Source organism: Mauremys reevesii, linkage group 9, assembly GCF_016161935.1.
Source record: "Mauremys reevesii isolate NIE-2019 linkage group 9, ASM1616193v1, whole genome shotgun sequence".
In the NCBI taxonomy this organism is placed as follows: domain Eukaryota; kingdom Metazoa; phylum Chordata; order Testudines; family Geoemydidae; genus Mauremys; species Mauremys reevesii.
Genome location: NC_052631.1, coordinates 78,981,161 through 79,001,425, shown reverse-complemented (window position 1 = coordinate 79,001,425; position 20,265 = coordinate 78,981,161). Strand labels below are relative to the sequence as shown.

General features: G+C 41.3%; 1 protein-coding gene across 17 annotated transcripts in view; it reads right to left on the bottom strand.

Annotated features, from left to right (window-relative positions):
- EFNB1 (ephrin B1) overlaps nt 1-20,265 on the bottom strand; it is a 143,469-nt gene that overhangs the window by 56,418 nt on the left and 66,786 nt on the right. Inside the window, exon 1 of one of the 17 annotated variants that reach the window (XM_039488896.1) lies at nt 18,750-18,795. The exons of the other annotated variants lie outside the window; for them this stretch is intronic. The gene's annotated coding sequence lies outside the window, so the exon portion shown is untranslated. Of the gene's footprint in view, nt 1-18,749; nt 18,796-20,265 lie in introns of those variants that run through there. 17 annotated transcript variants of the gene reach the window in all.

Sequence of the window (20,265 nt, the reverse complement as noted above, 5' to 3'; positions counted from 1 at the left end):
GTCTGAAATGCAGGACACACTCATGGATAGTATATGTATTCCCACATTTGCACTTCTCCGAAGAAAACAGATCAGCATTTAAACATATGTCTCCTTGTATAAACTGCTGTATAGTTCTAACTCTGGCATGCACAGAAGATGATATATGGTCTTCTAATTTCTTCAAAGAAATCCCAAACCAGTAGTATATTGCCAAAGGACATCTACTTTTAGTTCTCGTATGTATGTGCAGTTAAGGCTGCATGGTAGTTTAGGAAGTCTTGTGTGTTAATGTGTTGTGGAAGGAGGATAGTCATAAGAGTGAATATGTTTTATGTTGCTGTAGGTAGAGAGAAGTGTGGGGCTGTTAATAACTATCTGCTAGCTTTTTAGTGTAGAGACTATAAACGGAAGTGAACAAGCAAACAGGTCTTACAAAGAAGAATGACAATGTAGTGAAAAAAAGCAGCAGCTGAAGCAGGTGTTCAGCTCTGAAGAAATGCTGACGTTAGACTGAATGCAGTCATTGCAACTTGGTGAATCTGCTGTCATGTGTGAGAAACATAGGATATTACCAAGGAAAGAATGCTGTCATTAGTTAACACAATGCTTTCAAATTGGCAATGCTGAAGTCAACATTAGAGAGAATGAGGCCACTGGAATTTGACAAATCTGCTGCAGTGTACAGACACAGGTTATTGCCTAGCAATCAGTGTCATCATATTAATGAGGTGCTTTCAAATTGGCACAGCTCAAATCAGTTATGAAATAGTCTTCCTTCACTCAAATTCCAAAAGCGAAATGTAACTACTATATTCAGTAATCTAAACTGGAAGTGCAGTGCAAGATCACCATGTGTATTTATTTTTGCAAACGGGTTCTGAAAAAAGTGAAATGCTAGAGACCCAATTTCAAAAATCATCTGTTTTATTTCCAAAATATTTGTAAAATACGTTACTCCCTTACAACCTCCAACTTCACAGAAAATTAAAAAACCTTCCTACACTATTTTGCAGCTTTCTTTTTTTCCTGGAATAATAAAGAATAATTGCTAAGTGATTTATTTTCCTGTTAAACAATTAACTGATACAACCGTAACAACTGTGGCTTTGCTATTACTCCACCATAAATTCCCCACCTCTAGAATCACTCCCTGCTTCCCCAAGCTCACAACCACTGGCTACAGGAGACTTTAGTGTTCTTCACTTCTTCCCTACTGAGGGAGGAATCCTCCAGGATCTGCATACATTGTGAGATTGTTCCTTTCTCCAGAGGACATGGGCTCCTCCTGGAGCCCACAACTGCTGCCCAGCTCTATACAGTGCAGTCATCGCAACCTTGGTTTATTCTGGCCTACTAAAATCAAGGGGCTGATAGCAGCAGATTGTGGTACATTGGATTAGGTAGTAGCACAGTCGAGTAGAGACTGGGAATGACAGTCCTGGCAAAAAACAAAAACAAAAACCTGCATAACCAGATTTAGAACAAACCAGAGAGGAATGATGGGGCCAGATGGTCCTTCTGTCACCCATAGTAACCTGAAGTTTGGTTTGACACCTGAGTTCCTTCTTCATGGAGAAAGTCACAAATTAACCAGAATCCAAAGTACAGAGCTAAATGGAAAGCCCTGCCCACCCACCTCATCTATCTTGAGGAATTACAAAGTCCATCAGTTGTGCTCACAAGGACATTTTTACAAGGTGGTTTCCCAGTAAGGCATACAAGACACCCTTACTTTGAAGGCCTCTCAATGGAGCTAACAGCTTTTGTCATATCATAAGTCTCCCACCTTCCCTTATGCCTCAAAAGGACCAGTAAACTAGGACACAGGAATTCATACAGAATCAGACTAATGGTCCATCTTAGTCCAGTATCCTGGATGTCAATGTCCTATATCAGATGTTTTAGCAAAACATGCAAGAAACACCAGAGTGGAAACTTAAGCTCTTCCACTCAGTGATATCCCGTGAAAGTGAGTTCCACAAGATAAAAAAAAATCGTAATCAGTTTTACCTCTGTTGCCTTTTTATTTGTTAGGCTGAGCTGTTCATTATGAGAAATGGTGAACAGCAGCACCTGATTCACCATCTCTATACCATTTATTAGTTCATATATTTCTGTCACATTCCCTTTTATCATTTTTCTGCTTTCTAAACAGCACTAAATCTTTTCCCTCTAACCTGAGAATGTATAATTATTTTCACGGTCTTTCTATAGACCTTTTCTATTTCTGCTAGGTTATCCTTTTGTGTTCACAAACTTGTCTTGACAACCTTAAGCTGTTTAGGGATAGCGCTGAATTTTACCATCTCAGTGTTCACCCTTTTTCACAGATCACAAACATTAACTTAACACCACACAACCTTGGAGCACCCTAACTGTTAGTGTTCAGAATGGAAGGAGGCTATTACATTCTTGTTTTAATCTCTTACCCAGTTCCAAATCCATTATGGAACATAAGTAGTCATTGGGTGAGAAGTTAATTCCTCCAGTTTTTGGGAGGAAATCTATCATAGACTTTATTAAAATCCAAACAGATTCTGTCCAACACTTCTGCTTTATCTATTAGCTTGCGACTTCCTGAAAGAATTCTAATAGACTGAAGGAGCACAATTTTCCTTAACAGAAGCTGTGATGCCTTGTCCCTATTGTAACTGATTTTATCAAGTAGTGTATTCAGTCCTGAAGTAAGGCTAACTGGTCTGAAATTCTCAGAATCATTTCTAATGCCTTTAACGATAAGCACAGTATTGGCTAACCTCCAATCCTCTGATTTTAATGATAGATTACATCTTGTTAGCTGCTCAGCCACTTTATTTTAAATGCCTTCAAAATTCTTGGATGAATACCATCTGGTCCCTTTGACTTATTGCAGTTTAACCCATGAGTTTGTTCCAGTACATTTTTACTCACATAGACATATACACAAACACCTCCATTTGACTGTCTCTCATATTTATTATCTGCAAAGCATAGGTACAGGATAGGCAGCCTCCTCAGCATCCTTTTTTATGAAGACTGATAAGGAAGTGATGTAGCATCTCTATAATGTCACTTTTCCGACTGCTCCCTTTACTCCCTGATCAGCCAGACGATCTCACAGGCTTTCCACTTCTGATGTACTCAAGGAATTTATGTCTATAACTACTTAGTCTTCAAATTTCCTCTTACTACTTTTACTCCAGCCTCCATTTTGCCTGCCCTTACCATTCCTGTCTTTTGCCGTCAATTAGGATGGATTTCTACTTTCTGAAGGATGACTTTTTGGCTTAAATTAATTCTTTTATATTGCCATTTAGTCATGCTGTTTTTCTTTGCTTTGCCATCCTGTTTCCTTTTTTGTCTAGGGGGAAGTTTTGCCTCCAAGATGCTTACATTACTGTATGCTTTTGAGGCCTCTATGCTAATTCCAAAATTTTGATTACTTAACTTTTATTGTTAAATTCTTTCTAGCCAGCTTCCTCGTTTCCTTGGTTATTTTGTCCCTACCATACCAAAATTAGGAACTTCCATCCATCCCCTCCCACAAAAGAAGTTAACATCCTCACAAACCCCAAATTACAGCTACCCAGCAGGTGACCATGTGCATGCAGCAAGCTCATGAATATTAATCGGCACCATTAGCATAACCATATGGCCTTGGGAATGTATCCCTAAAGAGAAAATGTGTGATGGCTGAAGGGGGAGGGATATCGACTCAGACAGATGCCTTCAGCTTGTCTAATCTTTTCATGTCCAAGGGAGGAGAATCCCCACACACCGTATTTCACGCCATACTGTATAGAGCACTCTAAACATGTCATCTCTTTACACGCTTTGCTCCAAGTCCACCACCACAATACCACCTTATTTGCATACAAACAGTGGCTCAAAGGAAAGCTTCCACTCCTCCCCACTCCCCTAGATCCCACCCTGGAGCCCATTTTAGAAGCTATGCCTCGTAGATTTTATGTTCATCTTGATAAACAGCTAATCTGAGCAGCAAATGTCAATAAACACAGAATGTAAACTTCACATGCCAGGCACTTCTCAATGCAGGGCGATTTAGAGAGACATGAGATCCAGGGAACTCAGCCAGGCCAAGGCTCCATTGACAGGGCCAGCTTTCCACAGCAACAAGCGAGGAGGGGAACGAGGGAGGGAAGATTCTGTAAAAGCACCACGCAGTGGACAAAGAATGCAGCACACAAAGATGTGAGATAAAGAGTCTTTGAATAGCTGCTGACAGTGAGGCAATAAGCTCTCAAAGGAGATTCATACAGCTAGAGAGCACCACATCCCTAATTTGTTACATGGGGCAGTATGGTCTAGTTGAGAGCATGTTAGCAGGTAGGAAAATATAGCTTCTACTCATACATCTCTCGCTGGCTCACTATGTGACCTTCAGCAAATCATTTTAGCACAACCTGTGTCAATTTCTCCCCCTGCGAGATGAGTATCATTCTTATCCCCATTTCTAACCACTCAGATGCTCAGGTGAAGAGTGCTATAAATGTCCAATGTTTCATCACGTAGAAAACACCCCGCTGTTCACAAGGAGTAGCTGTGCCTTTTATGCTCTCTGTGAAAGTACTGAGCTGGCGCACAGGCCTGGAGAGAAGAACATGGACAGACAAGCCATTGATTTGTGATAAGATGTGAAGAGGTATTTGGGCAAGAATCCAGTCTCTCACTCCCCATCAGGGAAGATCAATTTCGTTATACATAAGCCTCCATTTCTCCACCTAGAATGTTTCCAGGAGAGGAGATTCCACAGCCTCCCTGAGGTGCTTGTTCTGCTGCTCTATGCTCTTCATGGAGTTTGAAAGTATTTCTTAATATTGAACCTAAACTCTTCCAGAGGAAGAATGAAAATGCCCCACCCACGTTACTTATAACATCCCTGCCCCATGTTTGCAGGTAGAGGAGAGCCTAGGAGGATAAACTGGGCATCTTCAGCTAGAGTAACAGCCATTGGCAGCATAAGCCTTAGAAGAATGAAGTAACCCCTGTCAGTGGAGGCATAGAGGCTTATGCTGAGCTATTACAAAACCCAAAAGGATGATAGTCCAGCTCATGGTCTGTCAGCACCAACATTCCTGAGAGACCAGCCTGCTCTCTTGTACCCCTGACAACTTCCCCAATCAGAAAGTCTAATGGGAGAGGCTGCCAGTGTTTGGAGTGGTGGAATAATCTAATAAGGCCCAAGTGACCGGGCCTTTCCTCACTGCAGGGAGAACTCCCTTTAATTAAATTATGTAAAATCCTGCCAGGTGCTGCACCATGGTGAGATGCTCTGAGAAGGCCCCTCCTCTCCTAGGGCCCCCAATGGAAGCAGCCCACATCAATTGCCAGGGGTTAAAGGCCCCTATTAATAAAGTCTGAGAGATAAGCAGCAACTTGAGAGCTTTTGTTGGCTGCCCTCTTCACTCCTTCCACTCGACCCGTCCCCCTCCCAGACACACTTTAAGGGCATTTTTTTCACATTTCAGGTTTAATGAGGCCCATTCAAGCCTCCCAAAGACAAAAAACCCTTCTCGTTTCTAAATGGATTTACACAACACACCAGTGAGGCATAAACAGGTTGTCATGGTAACCTCAGCTCCCCCAAAGCAGTCCCCTTCCTCTCTCCTGTACTTAACACAGAACAGTTGAGAACTGAGAAGCCACCTCCACAGATAAAGTCCACGGTCATGGTTAACCCCAACCCCCTGAACTCTCAGACCCATCCTCCTCGAACAGCTGCCATTTTGTGTCTTCATGGCTCCAACAATATCTCCCATTGTGTTAGGTATGGCTTTTACATTCCAAACAGTTTGGAAAAAAAAACAAAAAAAGCTAACCCCCTTTAACACTCCCTCTCTCTCCTGGTGCCAAGAGGGATAGGAAAGAGGACATGAAGCCCACAGCCCAAAAGGAAACAAGCTACTGATACTACTAAGACTCCATGCAATGGAGCTATGCAAGAGTTCCCCTCAGCCTGTGCAAGAAATGCTAGGAGCAACACACAGACAGATGGAAGTTCAAACCCAATCTGTGTATATAAACTACAGTTGGAGTTACCAGCACCTCCCTAGAAAGGGTTCCCTTTGGAGACAATCCCTCTATATTCCAAAGAGTCTATTGCTCCCTTTTGCTCTTTATCAGCAGCATGTATAATGTGATGAACATGGGCTCTGTTTCTCAAGAGTTCATTTACTACAGTTGTTTATCCTTCCTCTGAGATCACAATCCCATCTGTGGCACAGTCATCTTCACAATAACCAATTGTGCTGCCACATACAGTGTATTCTGCTCTCTGATGCAGACATCTTTACTGATTAAGAATTAAAGAGAGACACCAGCCTGTAAATGGGAAGATTCCTAAGACATAGCAAGAGGCCTCTATATTCCCAAATAGGATATGTTCTCACTATAGAAAAACATTCTTTCCAGCACAATCAAACCTTTGCCATTCAGATATTAAAGATGCCAGTGCCTCAAAGTTTTAGGACTCTTCCTTGGTCGGACATACCCCTAAACCTCTCTGAAGAAAACCTGGATGAGGGTTTGAAGGGACAAAGCAGGAAAATAGTCCATTTTGTTTGCCTCCTGAGATTTTTAATTTACTATTGTTCCAGCATCAGAGTTCTGGTGTCACATGGCAAGGCTGGTTGCTAATATTTGAGGGCATCCCCTTTTTGGTTGATGTACAGTGGATTAAGACTCACTTTCTCCCCTTAAAAGTCCTACTGCACAGAAAGCACTGGGTTTACGAAACAGAAGTCTGACTGAGTCTCTCTTTGTTTTGGCAAAGCACGCAAAAAAGTCTTTGCTTTTCTTGAGGACTTCATAAATAATGGTAGGTCCCACCACAAACTCTGACACCGAGAATTTTGGAGCTTGAGGGATACATCTAATTTCTGCTAAGATATTTCCAGTGTGCCCATCATAGTTTGTAAATCATATTATCAAGTATGATATCGAAACAGCCAGCAATACTCTATCTGCATATTCTATTGGAGGGGAATAGAAGTTACTAGGCTATTGGAGGAGAGCAGCACACTAAAGCCTTTGCCTATTAAAAAAAATCATTAGCATCCACACATCAGAGTTCTGAATCTCAGATACAGCAGATCTGACTGCTGTTTAGGACTTCCTTCAGGAAGCACAATCTAAGTACCCCCAAATCAGGGCTGAAATTTTCTAACTCTGAAGTTAGGGGAGGGATAGCTCAGTGGTTTGAGCATTGGCCTGCTAAACCCAGGGTTGAGAGTTCAATCCTTGAGGGGGCCATTTGGAGAACTGGGGTAAAAATCTGGGGATTGGTCCTGCTTTGAGCAGGGGGTTGGACTAGATGATCTCCTGAGGTCCCTTCCAACCCTAAAAAAAAAAAAAGATGGAATAAAGGTAATGCTTATCCAGTATATATATACAGCCATCATTACTTTTGTACCAGTGACTGATTCTCAAGTTTATAATCAAATTTAAAAGTTAAGACATACACAAAACCCCATGTAAACACCAACTGCTGAAAACAATCATTGCCTGGAAAGAGGTTTTAACCTTAAACCTAAGAAAGTGCTAAATTGATTAAAAGACAGGTAGTCTTTGATCTGCAGAGAACACAGGGAGTTTGCTGGTTGTGCTCCTGGGCATTGGACATCAACTTATACATACAGCTTTCTAACCAGTAGCAGCCATCCACTACTATACGGGTCTAGTAAATGTGTTCAATAGCCTCCACTACCGCCAGATTATTCCTACCTAAATATGGTACTTGAACTTCCTTCCCCACCCCCATCAGGTTAGATCAGGAGTTTCAGCTCCCTATTCAGACAGAGCTCAGACTCTGGGCATGCAGCAAGGGCTTCCTGTCTCCAAGTGCTCACATCACTGTGAGCACTACAATTCCATCATTGCTCTATAGCAGTGGTTATCAAACTTTTATACTGGTGACCCCTTTCACATAACAAGCCTCTGAGTGCGAACCCCACCACCTTATAAATTAAAAACACTTTTTAATATATTTAACACCATTATAAATGCTGGAGGCAAAGCGGGGTTTGGGGTGGAGGCTGACAGCTCATGACCTCCAATGTAATAACCTCCTGACCCTCTGGAGGGGCCCCAATCCCCAGTTTGAGAACCCCTGCTCTATACTCTAGAGCACATACAGACGATCATGCTAGATGGGGCCTTGTTCAGTGTTTGCACCCAGTACAGATAAATGCAGCAATGAGACCCATGAGACCCATACCTTCAGGAAGGAGGAAAAGGATTTCCCCTCTCTTCAATGTCTGGAGACTAGGTTCATTTTCTCACTATAAGACCTAGTAACAATGGGCACCCCAAGACAGGACAACTCCCTTTACTAGCATTATTGTTCAAAAGCCAAGCAACCACTCCAGTTTATCCAACAGAAGGCTGCCTCACTTAGCCAACACAAGGCTGGACTAGCCACAGATACCACTTACAAGTTGCACACCTTCCATTCCCAAATCCCTTCTGGCTTCAAGGTCTGGGCCTAATCTCTGGAGTCAAGAACAAGGTAGCTCTGTGCTTGCTGCCTCAATTATGGCCTTCCTAGGCCACTTAATTTTCCCATGTACCTGATCAACAAAGAACTAGAAATGAGACAAAATCCTTTCTGGTTCTAGGCCCTAAACAAGAACACTTTACCAGGGGAGATCAGCATCATGCGTTCTAGACTGACTAGCTTCAGAGCCCAACGAAGAACTCACTTCTTGGCCAAAAGCTACCCAACAAAACCTAAGAGCATAACTAAAAAAATCCAAGTAGAAGCAAGCATGTCCTTGGAAAGGGAAACCAACACCCACTTCAGTTTTAAGGTTCTGTCCCATTTTACTGTATTTCAACACCTACCTGATGCACTGACTTCTTCCCTATAAATACCTAAGGCAGATTTTGGGGAGTGACAGGAGAAGATATTGTTGTAGGTCTGAGACCAAGGCATTCACACTAAAGAAGGGGGAGACCAAGTGGGATTTCTCCATTACCCTAGCTGCACCTAATCAGCAAAAGAAATGAGATCAGAAACTTACCTTTAAAAGACTATACTAATTCCCAGATTTCCACAATGGAACACCAAATTACAGATGCAAAACCATACCTGAGAGCACGACAAGGAAAAACCAGGAGCTGCTGGCTGTCTCACCACCCCCGAAAAAAACCACAAGCAGATCTGGGTGGCACAACAGCCTACTGGATCCAGATTCACTCGGGATAATGCATTAGGATCATCTCCGGTACAGTCTTTCAAGAGGATGATCTTTCCTACATCTTTCGCTTTTGTCTCAGCCAACAAGATTCCTCCAACCAAGACCACCCCCTCCTCCCACAATGAAGTGTTGGTGTAATGCAGACTCATCATACATTAAAATTAGGACTGTCGATTAATCGCAGTTAACTCACGCGACTAACTCAAAAAAGTTAACTGATTAAAAAAATTAATTGCAATTAATTGCACCGTTAAACAATGGAATACCAATCAGGGTGGATAAAAAAAAATCAATGATTAAAAAATAATAAAAAAACCCTATTTAAATTGGATTTTTTTTATAAAATGCTTGTTGAGGAAAAAACCTATCTAAACAGAGTTTTAATTAAGATACATTCTAGATCAAAGATATCTCATTATGGAATAGGGATTATAAATTCTAATTCTATAGCATGAGACAATATATTCATGTAATGTTTAAGAAGAGTTTTGTAAATGTGTTCCAATACTTCATGGATTAGGGACCCAATTTTATGGAGTTCCAGGGGCTTCTGTATAGATTATTTAGGTTAATCTTTCTATCTACCAATGGAACTCAGTACTCAGTCTAGAAGATACCATCAGAGATGCTTAGTTTTGCAGTTCTCAAACTGTGGATTTGTGTCTCCAGAGATAACATGCTTTTTAACAGCAAAAATGGTTTTAAATAAATAAATAAAATAGAGCTGAGAAATAACAGACCTCAACCCAATCCCTTACCTCCTTCTAAAAGTGCAAAGTTTCAAAAATTTCAATGAATAAAATTTTGTTGGGGGTGGAATAGATCTGGACAAGAAGAAGTCTGGAGATAAATGTGAGAAGGGAGGGACAGACAGTAGAAACAAAAGTGAAACTGTTTGAGCAGCATATTCCAGAAGTCTTGAGGTCTTTCTGAGTGTAGCCTTCATTGATTTGAGATCTACCATACCAGTCGCTCACTAGAAGGGAAAACCTATAATGGTAGCAGGCTGTAAAAGAGACCCAGTTTTGGAATATTTTAATGAAGTTCCTCTACCTGTGGGTAAGACAGGCATGCGTGCAAAATGCAAACAGTACAACAAAGAAATGCAAGGCCTGGTTGCCCGAATGAAACAACATCATGAGAAGTGTTCCTTCTCAAGAGGAAGCTGCATTGAAGATGATGAAAGAAACATGTCTGAACATGCAGGATCTTCAGTTTGGTAAACTTTTTTATTTCATATTTCTTTAAGGACTGTCCTTCTTCCTTCTGGACTATTCTTGAATTCTCATATTTGAGCAAAAAATATAGTTGTTACTTTATGATACTATCATTTTAGATGCAGTTGTGACAAAAAAATAAATAGCTGAAATAGGCAGATCTTCCTTTTACAATTTCAGCTTTAAAGTAGTACTGAGTATCAGTGAATGCAATGAGTAATATTAAATGAGCTGTATGGTAATAATAATTAAATAACTGCATTGACTTATTTTGTTTAGGAGAATCCATCCTCAACATACAGGATTCTGAAGACTATCCACCTTCAAGATCACCATCATTTTCTATAGTTTCAGAGTTATCTGCCAATGATAGTGTTTCAGTCACAACATGTATGTCACATAGCCACAGTATATATCACCTGTAGCAAAAAGGAAAAAAAAATCTCCATCATCCAGAAACAACCACAGATAAGTTTGTGATGAGAACCAGCAGATTACAAAAAGAGGTAATTGATGAAAACATTGCTTGGTCTGTTTATGCAACAAACTCTCCTTTCCGTATGATTGGGAACCCACTCTTCATTAACATGGTTCAGTCATTAAGACCAGGATTGTCCACCCAACAGAGCAGATGTCACATGCAAATTGCTGGATAAAGTACATGAAAGAGAAATTGAGCAGCATGCAAAAGGTCTAGAGGGTGAAATTGTTAACCTGAGACTTGATGGGTGGAGCAATGCCCACAATGATCCTGTTGTATGTGCTTGTGTGACAACAGCAGAAGGGAATGTCTTCCTTACATCAGGAAATGCACACACAGCAGAATACTTACAAGAAGTAGCAGTAAAAGCTATAACAAACTGAAAAAAAATTCAAATGTCTAGTATGCAGCTTGATCAAAGACAACGCTGCAAATGTATCCAAAATTAGAAGAAATTATTTAGAAGAGAGTCCCAAGCTAATAACATACGGTTGCAGTGCTCATTTGATGCACCTCCTAGCCAAAGACTTCAGTGTTCCACAAATAAAGGCTAATGTTGTTGAAATTGCAAAATTCTTCCGTAACAACCACTTCGCAGTAGCTGCTCTGAAAAAAGTGGCAGGAACCAAGCTAACTCGCCCACAAGACGTGTGATGAAACTCATTAGTGGACTATTTAAATTATTACAGTTGTAGGAAAGGGGGGGGTCAGACAATTATTTTAATAACAGTAGACACAAATTCAAAAAATTAAAGCTTTATATCTGTTAAAACACATTGTCAACGTCACATGCCAAAATATACAAAACAGATATACTTTAGGGCAGTCAAGCAATTAAAAGAATGAATTGTGATTGGTTGTGCTTTTAAGCAATTGAATACCATTTATTTGAATATTTTTGGATGTTTTCTGCATTTTCAAATATATTGATTTCGGTTGCAGCGCAGTGCAGGGTGTACAGTGCTCACTTTGTGTTTATTTTTTGTTACAAATATTTGCACTGTAAAAAACAGGGGAAGTGGTTTTTTTCAATTCACCTAGTGCAGGTACTGTTGTGCAGTCTCTGTCATGAAAGTTGAACTTAAAAATGTAGAATTATGTATAAAAAAACCCTGCATTCAGGGATAGAACAATGTAAAACTTTAGTTTAGAGCCTGCAAGTCTAATCAGTCCTATTTCTTGTTCAGCCAATCGCTCGGACAGACACATTTGTTTGCATTTCCAGAAGATGGTGCTGCCTGCTTCTTGTTTGCAGTGTCAACAGTGGGAACGGGCGTTTGCATTGCACTGTTGTGGCCGGCGTCGCAAGGTGTTTGCGTACCTGATGTGCTGAGGATTCATGTTTCCCTTGGTGCTTCAACCACCATTCCACGGGACATGTGTCCATGCTGATTACGGGTTCTGCTCAATAACAATCCAAAGCAGTGCAGACCGATGCATGTTCATTTTCATCATCTGAGTCAGATGCCACCAGCAGAAGGTTGATTTTCTTTTTGGTGGTTTGGGTTCTGTAGTTCCCGCATCAGAGTGTTGCTTTTTTAAGACTTCTGCGAGAATGCTCTACACGTTGTCCTCAGATTTTGGAAGATACTTCAGATTCTTAAACCTTTGGTTCAGTGCTGTAGCTATCTTTAGAAATTTCACATTGATACTAAACTGATGATACTAAACTGCTCAAGATAGTTGAGACCAAAGCAGACTGTGAAGAACTTCAAAAAGATCTCACAAAACTAAGTGATTGGGCAACAAAATGGCAAATGAAAGTTAATGTGGATAAATGTAAAGTAATGCACATTGGAAGAAATAACCCCAACTATACATACAATATGATGGGGGCTAATTTAGCTACAATGAATCAGGAAAAAGATCTTGGAGTCATCGTGGATAGTTCGCTGAAGACGTCCACGCAATGTGCAGCGGCGGTCAAAAAGGCAAACAAGATGTTAGGAATCATTAAAAAGGGGATAGAAAATAAGACAGAGTATCTTACTGCCCTTATATAAATCTGTGGTACGGCCACATCTTGAATACTGCATACAGATATGGACTTCTCATCTCAAAAAAGATATACTGGCACTAGAAAAGGTTCAGAGAAGGGCAACTAAAATGATTAGCGGTTTGGAACGGGTCCCATATGAGGAGAAATTAAAGAGGCTAGGACTTTTCAACTTGGAAAAGAGGAGACTAAGGGGGGATATGGTAGAGGTATATAAAACCATCAGTGATGTAGAGAAAGTAAATAAGGAAAAAAGTTATTTACTTGTTCCCATAATACAAGAACTAGGGGCCACCAAATGAAATGAATGGGCAGCAGGTTTAAAACAAATAAAAGGAAGTTCTTCACACAGCGCACAGTCAAGTTGTGGAACTCCTTGCCTGAGGAGACTGAAGGCTAGGACTATAACAGCGTTTAAAAGAGAACTGGATAAATTCATGGAGATTAAGTTAATGGATATTAGCCAGGATGGGTAAGGAAGGGTGTCCCTAGCCTCTGTCTGTCAGAGGGTGGAGATGGGTGGCGGGAGATCACTTGATCATTGCCTGTTGAGTTCACTCCCTCTGGGGCACCTGGCATTGGCCACTGTCGGTAGACAGGATACTGGGCTAGATGGACCTTTGGTCTGACCCAGTACGGCCATTCTTATGTTATGTTCTTATGACTGTTTTGAGCACTATATCAAGAACTGGCCTAATCTCATGACAGTTTGTGAACAAAATCGTGAAAAAATAGATGGTACTGTCACAACCAAAGTTCTCAACATTGGGCTTAAGAGAAATGTTGAACACATACCGAGTACCCTGAAGCCTATTTCTGGAGCCTTGAACAAAATGCAGGGAAATAGCTGTTATATTGCTGATGCTGTTGAAATTTGGAAGGAACTGAGTAAGATCTTAAAAAGAGAAATATGGAATGACAGAGTTAAATTGCAAGCATTAAAAAAACGAATGGGACAAGCACCATCTCCAGCTCATTTTCTTGCAAATATTCTCAATACTCGGTTCCAGGGTCAAACCTTAACTGCTGAAGAAGAGGTGTTGGCTATGACATGGACATCCAGTAATCATCTCTTCATAACGCCAACTATAATAAACTTCAGAGCTAAGGGTGAACCATTCAAGAAATATATGTTTGCTGATGATGTTTTTAAAAAGTCACACCAGTGAACTGGTGGAAGTCACTTAAGTACTTGGATTCAGAGACTGTTGAAGTAATAATCTCACTTTTAACACCAGTAGTTTCTTCTGCCAGTGTAGAAAGACTATTTTCTTCCTTTGGACTAATTTATTTCTTTGGACTAATTGTTTGGGACCTGAAAAAGCAGGAAAGTTTTTTTTTTTCCAGATTATGAACAAACAGGAAAATGAAGGTGAAGATGACTGAGTTAGCTGCAGAAGCCAATATTTTAAGTTTCTCATGTTGACCTGGCTGACAGTCGTTTTAATTTTTGTTTGTTTTTTTTAAATATTTCCTTTAACTATTGTAGTTAAAATTGTTTTAACAAAAACAAACCTGATTTTAAAAAACTTCAGTGTTTAACTAAATTCATATGCTTTGTTAAAATAGTATGTTTGCTGTTAAAGAAAAAAAATCCAGAATACATAACGTTATTGTTTTAGTTAAATAAAACAATTTAAATCTCTGTCTGGTGATGTTCTCCTACTAATACAGCATGGCAAAAAAATCCTCCAAATATTAATGATTAACCTTTTGAATTGGAGATAGTTCACCTCCCAATGACTTCATAAATAACTGCTTCAATTACCTTTGGTAAATGAAATAACCAATCATTCATTTTCTGATATAGCTGTAAAACTAATCTGAAAAGTTTTCAAACTAAATCACTTAAAAAATGTATAGTGTTTACCTTTTTAAAATGAAACCTGCATCTATCTCTGAGTTGTTAAGAATATGTATTTAGGTTATAATAATCAATAAGAATGCACTTTTATGTAGAAATCCATGATTAAATCGAGTCTTCCTGTCTAGTGATTTAAATCAAATCCACCCTGATACCAATTGAAATTTATTGAATATTTTTGGATGTTTTTCTACATTTTCAAATATGCTGCTTTCTATTACAACACAGAACACAAAGTGTACAGTGCTCACTTTACATTATTCTTTTTATTACAAATATTTGCACTGTAAAAATGAAATAGTACTTTTCAATTCACCTCATACAAGTACTATAGTGCAATCTCTTTATCGTGAAAGTGTAACTTACAAATGTAGATTTTTTTTTTGTTACATAACTGCACTCAAAAACAAAACGTAGAACTTTAGAGCCTACATACGAACAAGTCCATTCAGTCCTACTTCTTGTTCAGCCAATCACTAAGACAAACAAGTTCGTTTACATTTACAAGAGATACTGCTGACTCTCTTATTTACAATGTCACCTGAAAGCGAGAACAAGCGTTCGTATGGCACTTTTGTAGCCAGTGTTGCAAGGTATTTACGTGCCAGATATGCTAAACATTCATATGCCCTTTCATGCTTCAGCCAAGATTCTAGAGGACAGGCTTCCATGCTGATAATGCTCGTTAAAAAAAATAATGCGTTACTTAAATTTGTGACTGAACTCCTTGGGAGAGAATTGTGTGTCTCCTGTTCTGTTTTACCCACATTCTGCTATATATTTCCATGTTATAGCAGTCTTGTATGATGAACCAGCACATGTTCATTTTAAGAACATTTTCACAGCAAATTTGACAAAACGCAAAGAAGGTACCAATGTGAGATTTCTAAGGATAGATACAGCACTCAATCCAAGGTTTAAGAATCTGAAGGTCTTCCAAAATCTGAGAGGGATGAGGTGTGGAGCATGCTTTCAGATGTCTTAAAAGAGCAACACTAAGATGGGGAAACTACAGAACCCGCACCACCAAAAAAGAAAATTAACCTTTTGCTGCTGGCATCTGACTCAGATGATGAAAATGAACATGCATCGGTCCACTCTGCTTTGGACCGTTATTGAGCAGAACCCATCATCAGCATGGACACGTCCTCTGGAATGGTGGTTTAAGCATGAAGTAACATATGAATCTTTAGCGTATCTGGCACATAAATATCTTGTAACGCCGGCTACAACAGTGCCATGCGAACGTCTGTTCTCACTTTCAGGTGACATTTTAAGCAAGAAGGGGGCAGCATTATCTCCTGCAAATTGTAACCAAACTTGGTTGTCTGAGCGATTGGCTGAAGTAGGACTGAGTGGACTTGTAGGCTCTAAAGTTTTACATTGTTTTATTTTTCAATGCAGTTATTTTTTAATACATAATTCTACATTTGTGAGTTCAAATTTCATTATAAAGAGACTGCACTACAATACTCGTATTAGGTAAATGGAAATATACTATTTTTTGTTTTTTACAGTGCAAATATTTGTAATAAAATATATAAAGTGAGCACCATACACTTTGTATTCTGTGTTGTAACTGAAATCAATATATTTGAAAATGTAGAAAACATCAAAAAAAATTTAAATACATTATTGTTTAACAGTGCCATTAATCACGATGAATTTTTTAATCGCTTGACAGCCCTACTTAAAATGGATCAGAGGAAATGGCAGAGGAAGCACAGATACAGGAGGCTGACACTGAGCATTGGGCAAAAAGGCCAACTCCCTTCAAGTTGTGTTTCTCTGCCCTCCCTGCCAGTTCACATTTCTGACTGAATTCTAATCATGCATCCAGACTGCAGGGTTCTAACAATTATACCACGGCCACTAGGAGGGAAAGGGGCAAACAAGAGAAAGGTCTGGGAGTCTCAGTACAGGGGATGCTAGGTAGGGCACTTTTACAATCCAGGCTTCAGAGTTGGCAAGATCTTGGAAAAAATACTGAGGCTAAAAAGTTACAGTAAACTGTACTCATACCACCCCAGGCTCCTGCCACACCCTCAAAAACACCCACATCCTTCCCTCGATGCCACTGAAGCTGCTAAACTGGATCATGCTATTAATCCCCCTTGTCTGATATTCTGCCTCTGGCAAGGGCAAGTACCACATTATTCACAACTACTCTCTTGACCAACTGTGCAGTGACAATGTAGTGGAAAAGAAGCTTCTTCCCAGAGTTACCTAAGCAATAAAAGTGGGGGGGGGGGGGAACGGAATCAAGCTGGAACTGTGCTGTGCACTTTGAGCCTAGGAGACCTGTGTGTGTATATATTACTAAAAAGGAATGACCCTGTAAGAGAGATAATCAACTACTGGTTGTTCAGAGTTAGTTGCTATAATAAGAGTCATGCTAGGAAAGGAACCCAAGGAGAAAAGTTCAATATAGGGGGGTATGGCTCTCACCAAAGAGGCACACAAACTAGTATTTTCTCTCTGGTTTGAGATTGCTACTTCTAGCTGCCCCTCCCTGAGCCTCAGTTCCCAACAGCCACCCACCCTCCTATTCAGTTGCACCCACAGCATGCAATGGAGCGTGAGCTGCTTCAAGCTCAGTTTTATGCAAGTTAGAGTGAGCAGGAGCATCTGACTAGGAGGTGAGGGCCACAGGTGAGACACTACTGAAACCGCCAATTCAAGGCCCTGAGATACAAATACTGCGGTCCCAACAGGTCCAAGGTTTTCTCCCTGTCACAGTGCTGTTCTGCCCATCCATACTACCAGTTTTGACCATTTGTAATGGAGTTGGGGCCATCCAGGCTGTAACTAGACCCCTGACTCAGTTGCTTTTACAGTGTAAATGGGGTGTCAGTCTGGTGAAGTGGTACAGTTTCCAAAGAAGAGTTGGCAAGCAGATTATGTGTAGTCGGAACTGGATTGACCACATGTGTATTTCACTCAAGAAGCTCTAGGCCAGTGGTTCTCAAACTTTTGTACTGGTGACCTCTTTCACATAGCAAGCCTCTAAGTGCAATCCCCCATATAAATATATTAAGAACACTTTTTTATATAACACCATTATAAATGCTGGAGGCAAAGTGGGGTTTAGGGTGGAGGGAGACAGCTCACAACCCCCCATGTAATAACCTCGCAACCCCCTGAGGGGTCCTGACCCCCAGTTTGAGAACCCCTGCTCTAGGTGTCTGTTACAGTCTGCATTGTACTTCTGAGCTATACAGAGACTGCAGATAGGGGCAACTGACATTTACAGAGATCTTTATTTTCTAAACCCTTTGATGTGAGTGAGTTTGTTTACAAACATGTACAAATTAGCTATTTCTATGTCTGCAACCTATCTCCAGCCATGGGAACAACAGAAATGCTTGTCTGTCTACTTAGTAGCTAGTGCTTAAGTCTGTTTCCCTTGCTCACAGAAGGGCTGCTGACCATGGAGCACTATACTGTGAGCATACTATATACCACTCTGAGGGTCAGCAAAGTGGATGGGGGTGACACTTCATTCAGGCTTTACAATTTGGTATCTGGCCCTGGCAGACCCCTTTCCGAGGACTGCCTAAATACAGGATTAGATGTGAATGGAACTGAAGAGTAAAAGATAGATCGTGCTCAGTCTGCACTGGGAGGTCCCATGCAGACCTTACTCTTTAAGGCTGGATTTATTCTGCAGCTCTTGATTCGTGTCAGGCAACATGTGCTTGAGGTGATGGGGAGCAGAGGAAGATACCAGACAGCTCCTCAAACCAGTGCCTCTAAATTACACTTATTTTTTGAAGTGACACAGCAGAAAGACTAGTCAGAGCAAACCCTGTGTGGTGCCAAGGGCATACAAAAGAATTCTCTCAGGCTTTGAAGTGTGATCTACTGCCAGTATGAGACTTCCCTGACTCTACAGATTGCTACAAGTAGCAAGCTGTTAACCTAAGCCAACAATGAAACACTGTCAGCCCTTGCTCCTCTATTCATGGCAAAGGGGGAGCCAAAAGGTTTTCTGGGAGCTTACACCACTTACACCGCTCCAATGTTGGATGAGAAGACTGGTTATTGTTCTCTCCATTCACCAGACCCCATGGATGGATGCGGACAGCATATAGTGAAGTTACAAGAGCCAGTCTCTGATGCTAAATGCAGCCAATTCTAAATGTTAGGAGAGATCCCAATCCAGCACAAAACAAGTTAAACTGCCTGTAACACCCTGTACCCAAACCAGATAAGAAACCAACATTAACCCATAGCCAGTGAAAATTGTTAAATCAGGACATTGGGAGGAGATTTAACTGGGGCCTTGATTACCTCAGCATATTGCTAGTGCTGCCACCTGCTGTGTTTTGGTAGCTGTGAAAGAAAGGGCAGTTCCAGTGGGGCTATGACTAACACAATAACCTTTTGCCACTACAGACCTAGGGCACAAGATATATTTAGGTCACAGCTGAAGCAAGTTTCATTGTCTCAGCCGCTAATAGACATGTTCTGCATCCACTCAGAAGAGGCTTGAGGTCCAGTAAATAGGGCACTGGATTATTCCTGGCTCTGTCTGCTCAAGGCTACACAGGTCAGTGGCAAATCACTTCACTCTCCTTGTCTGTTTCCCCTCCCATCCTTTGTCTGCCTTGTCTTTTTAGACCTTTAAGCTTTCGGACAAGGACTGTCCCACCGCATTCATGCAGTACCTAGCGCAATGGGGCCTCAATCTCAGTTGGGGCCTGTAGAGGGGTTTGGCCGGGGCTCGTCCCTCTCCGGGGTGTCGGCAGGGCCGTCCAGAGGATTCAGGGGGCCTGGAGTGGATAGGGGTCGGGGCAGTCAGGGGACAGGGGGCATTGGTTGGGGGTGGGGTCCCGGGGTGGTGATTGGGGAGGGGGTTTCGGGGGTGAGGGGACACGGAGCAGGATAGGGTGAAGAATTCGGCGGGGGGGAGAGGGGTCAGGGCAGTCAGGGGACAGGGAACGGGGGGGTTGGTGTGGGGAGGGTCTCAGGGGGGCGGTGAGGGGACAAGGAGCAGGATGGGTCGGGGATTCTGAGGGGGCAGTCCGGGATGAAGTGGATGAAGGTCGGATAGGGGGCAGGGCCAGGCACAGCCTTCCCTACCCTAAAGCTCATTCAGCAGTTTGAGGCTTGCAGACAGCTATTTAACACAAAGAGCCAAGCTGTTATCTTTTCCATGGGGGAGGGATCACACGAGAAGAGCAATATCCTACACCACCTACCTCCTTCCCAACCCTACCAAGGGGCACCCCCCGCATTCCCTGAGGCTCCAGAGGGGTTAATTCAGTGGTTCTCAAACTTTTGTACTGGTGACCCCTTTCACATAGCAAACCTCTGAGTGTGACCCCCCCCCTTTATAAATTAAAAACACTTTTTTTATATATTTAACACTTATAAATGCTGGAGGCAAAGAAGGGTTTGAGGTGGAAGCTCGCGACCCACAGTAATAACCTCGTAACTCCCTGAGGGGTCCCGACCCCCAGTTTGAGAACCCCTGGGTTAATTTAATTTTAGCACCCTGTGTCCATTCACATGCATGTGCTATT